A 4,649-nucleotide genomic window follows, 5' to 3' on the forward strand; every position below is an offset into this window, starting at 1 on the left:
TTAAAATAACAAACAAACAAACTAACTAATAAGCAGCCTTCTCTGATCATGTGAATGAGGCCAAGACTCCTGTCATGTTACCCTTAGTTACACCCTCCTCAGAAGCATGTATCACCCTTACATCTTGTTCATGTTCTGCTTCATTTGGTGTCACGCTACAGGTTCTGTGGGATGGAATGTGCCCATCTAGGTCACTCTGCTTCCCCTGCAGCAGAGCACCTCCACTCCCAGTTTCAGGTGAGGGAAATAGACCCTAAGGTCACATTCCCTTGTCAGAGGTTATGCTCCAGTGGTCCCTCCCTTCTCCCCAGACTTCGGTATGTCTCATACTTTCAGAGGCCAATTGTGGCCAGACCCACAAGTGAGCAGTGCCCCTGAGGCTTGGAGTTATCCCTCAAAAGTATCCCAAGAGAGTGTGCATCTGTTTCAGGGGTCAAAAGCCAGGGTCATTACAGCTGCCCTTCCTCACGGAGTCTCCCTTTATTGACATCCTTGGCCTTGACAATTTAGACTTGATTTTGTTGACAGTGCCAACCAGTGAATTTCCCTATAAAAGAAAATGTCAAATTCACATGAGAAAGGATTATACTCCAACAGGGCAATGAGCATGGGGCTGGTAAAACATAAGCTACATCAGGCAGAAGCAATGGGAGCATGGATGCCTGGTCATCTACACACACATGCATGCACATGCAGAGACTGTGACAGGAGATGCTGACGATGATGGAAACAGTGACTTGGGGTTCCTATAAGAACAAGCATCTCCTGAAAAAATGAACCAACATCATAAAGAGAGATACAGGTTTACTAAAAAAATAGCAGGAAGATAGAGGTGACCATCTAATCTTCTGGAAGAACCCAGCAGTTCAGGTGACTGGAATGAGATAGCACATGAACTTGACCTGAGCCCAGGATGAGAGAGAGAGACAGAGAGAGAGAGAGAGAGACAGAGAAGGTGTCAGGTGCACAGGATCACCACCTGCACTCAGGTTCAAAATTGGACTTTTCTAGAAAGGGCTCCACATATTGCTAAGGCTTTTGGGGTACAAGCTCCCTAAAACTCATCTGTTTGGGATCTGTCCCCTACCAATGCATGTAGGGCCTCAAATGTTATCATTTGACTGGACACATGTAACATCAGAATGAATTACAAAGTAGGAAGCAATAAATGTTACGGTCAGAAAGTCTGCAGTGATCATTTACATTCACCCTATTTCTCCATCCTAAGATTGTTCATGCATCCTGTTTAACATGGAGGTTGGGGATACTCTCACCAACTCCTGCTCAGCATCACAAATCTATAAAGGAGACTACAGCTCCCCCCACCCAAGTGTCTCCGGGTGGAAGCCAATCCTCTCCCCAGAGCTGGTTGAGAAACCAGTTCAAAGGGGTCCTCTGTCCTCCTGCCAGTAATAAGTAAGCCTTATAGGGTTGGGAGGGGTGAAGGGCACCAAGAGACAGGCCAGGCAAGGTCACTGCCCATCAGCAGCAGGGGAATGAGTAGGGGCTAGGTCTCTGGTCTTTGTGGCCCATCTAAACCAGCTTCTTGGCTTTAAAGAAGCTCTTGAGGTGTCACATCTGCCAGATGCCAGTGTCTACAAGGATGATGGTCTATAGAATGAACCACCACAGCACTCGCCGGGAGGTGTTCTTGCTGGTCTGCCAGAAGCGCTCTTCTTGCCACTGTGGGGTGGGGAGAATGGAGAAGGTGCCTGGCTAGGATTGAATCCTCCCCACCCCAAGGAAGGAACTGGAAGAGCCACTCCTTGGGAGGTTATGCATCCCCTGTCCCAATGGGGCCAGCCCAGCCCCTTGCCCTCTGGTATTCCTGCTCCTTCTGGATCTGCTCCACTTGTTCCACCAGCTGCTGCACACACAGATGCAGCTGGGCCAGCTTGTCTTTGGCTGCAAATTCTGCATAATATTGATGTGTTCATCCAACTTCATGTCCACCTAAATAGCCTGGGGACCGGGGAGCCAAGGATGGGGGTCAGAGAACTCAGCTCCATGCACCTGACAGAAACCCCAGTCTGGGCCTGACAATGGCAGTTCAGTTTCTTGTATTCACTGACTGGGGTGCCAAATCACCAGATCAGGACACTGCCTGAGTGGAGTTCCATGCTCAAGACAACATGGGCAGAGAAACAGGTGTGACCCAGTGTTTGAAACAGGCAGCTCCTAGAAGTTCTGTGTTGTGGGGAGGTGACAGTGGAGCCCTCGGATGCTGAATAGCTTGGAGTTTTACAGTACAAAGTTTGGTCTTTATCCTAGGGGTGACAGGAGCTGGGGGGATTTTCAGTCAGAGAGGCTTCCTCCTGGTCCCACTCTCACTCGTCAGGAGATGTTCTCTGCATGCTTACTTTATGTTAAGCCTCAGCCTTCCAAAACTGGCACCGCCCTCTGTGCCCCTTTCACCTGCCTGCTACACTCAGCAGCTTGCCATCATAGGAGAGGGAGAAGCGGGTGGAGTCAAGGTGCAGACAGATCCGGTGCTCTTCAGGAGACTGGGAGGTGACGGTGAAGCTGCCCTGAGGGCCGTGCTGATGGGTCAGAAGGTTCTAGAGGAAGCAGTCTCTAGTGAGCACAGATGGCCAGGAACCTGCTTCCAGGAGAGGAACTCTGGGGCTATCCCAATCCAGGCCCCCACAGGCCAGGCCAGAGATGAGGGTGTGGGGGAAATGGTATCAGTTTGAGGGGCAAAGTTCCAGAATTGCCAACATACAATACAGTTGGCAAACAGCACAGCCCTCCCTGAGCTTTCTTGTGAAGATATTGGCCCTCTGAAAAATGGAGGACCAGGGAGGGCTAGGCATTGACGCTGGAGGCTGGGGGACTGAAGAGGGTCAAGACTTGCCTCACCTTGTTCTTGGGGTCTTTCACAAACACGAACAAATTGATCCACTGCGGGGAGGGCTGGTACTTTTCCGTAGCGGAGTCGTAGAACTTGGTCTTGTAATTACTTAATGGAGAGGTAGCCGGGACGCATCCCATTCACAACCACCACCGAAGGCCCACCCAGGACCTCCCGAAACCATGGGGATCGGGGGCGGGGCGGGGGGAGGTTCAGGAAGATCCCGGCGTCTGAGTTTGGGGCCTGACCACAGATCCAGCATGGGAAGGGGAAGGATGCTTTGGTCAGACTCCTGTCCACCCATTTCCCACCTACGACCACCCTTGGCGGAGGGGGGTGGATTTGAGCTGATGCTGCGGCACCTCGCCCCCACCCGCTCTCAGGACTCCAAGTGTGGGGCGGGCAAGGCCGCGCGACTGGCTGTGTCTGCACCTATGACCACGATGCCATCGGGCATCTCCTGAATGAAGCACTTCTCCAGCCCGAGGACCTCGAGGTAGAACGCGCTCCCGCCGTTCATCAGCGCCAGCAACTGCCCCAGCAGCAGCGGCAGGACTACTCCGAGCCGCGGAGCTCGGTCCGGTCCCCGCCCCGGGCCTGCGCCGCGCCCCCAGGCCCCCCGCCACCTTCCCGGTGGCCTCCGCGCTGGGCCAACGCAGACTGAGAACTCCGCGCGGACTACAACTCCCGGCAGGTCGCGCGCAGCCGAGTCTCTGCAGCGTTCCACTTCCACCCCCCCAACCCCATCCCCGCCACTGCCGAAGGGCTAGGCGAGCTCCCACCTCACAGTGCAGCTCTCTGGTGAGCTTTGCCCGCCTCACCTCGCTTAATCCGTGCGGGAACCCAGGGAAGCGCGGATGCTGTTAGCCCCATTTTGCTGATGGAGTAACTGAGGGAAGGGGGCTTGCTCTCTGCAACTTGCCGGCCAGCCGCATGAGATAGGTGCTGAGAGGGTGGGGATGGGGGAAAGTTTATGACCTGGACCTGAATCTGGAGAAGCTTAGAATTGATGGGGGTGGCACGGTAAGACGGAATGAGAAATGCAGAGAAGCCCTATAGGTTTTAGGGGCAGAAGTAATCATTCCAGAAGAGGAGGAAGAAATGTGGAGGCTTTCATGGAAAAGGCGAATTTGAATTGCTCCTTGAAGGATGGTTAAAAATCTCCCTGAGAATGGGCACGGGGGGGAGGGGCAAGAACAATTTAAGTAGAGGGACCTAGGAGTTTATCACAGACAGTAGATCAGTTAAGGGACTAGGGGAACGTGGAGGGAGGAAGTAAGTGGGGCTGGAACACTGACGGGCAGGACCCGCCAGGCCCACTTGCATAGGTGGGGCCCTTTATCCAGTGTGTTTCCTTCTTCGCTAGAGACCAAAAAGAAGAGATGCGGGTGAGCCTGAGGGTGCAAGAAGGTGTGAAGAATGCAACTGGAAAAGGGAAGGGGGTGCACAACTGAAAGGAGTTGGAGAGTGGGCCAACATGACAAGATGGGGACCCAAGAGAAGCAAATCTCAAGACTTCCAAAGCTCCTGGTGCCCTGGGTTGAGCAGTGTAGACTCCAATATGTCAATAGAAAGCTGTGGCCTTACCTAGGTGACAGGATAAAGTCCTCCACCTCCTAGTTCCTGGTGATAATGGATGCTCATTAAACCAATTCAGCTGCATTTAATGATGATAATAATACCCTTTATTATTCTGAGCCAGGCACTGTTCTAAGCACTTTTAAGTGTATTAACTGAATTAATCATTTAAAAAACCTGCAAGTAGACTCTAATGTTATTCCAATTTAACAGCTGGGGA

General features: G+C 52.4%; 1 pseudogene; it reads right to left on the reverse strand.

Annotated features, from left to right (window-relative positions):
• Positions 1 to 1,533: 1,533 nt before the first annotated feature.
• LOC107517514 lies at positions 1,534 to 3,371 on the reverse strand (annotated as a pseudogene).
• Positions 3,372 to 4,649: the final 1,278 nt, after the last annotated feature.

This window comes from Rousettus aegyptiacus, unplaced genomic scaffold (genome assembly GCF_014176215.1).
Source record: "Rousettus aegyptiacus isolate mRouAeg1 unplaced genomic scaffold, mRouAeg1.p scaffold_m13_p_7, whole genome shotgun sequence".
In the NCBI taxonomy this organism is placed as follows: Eukaryota; Metazoa; Chordata; class Mammalia; order Chiroptera; family Pteropodidae; genus Rousettus; species Rousettus aegyptiacus.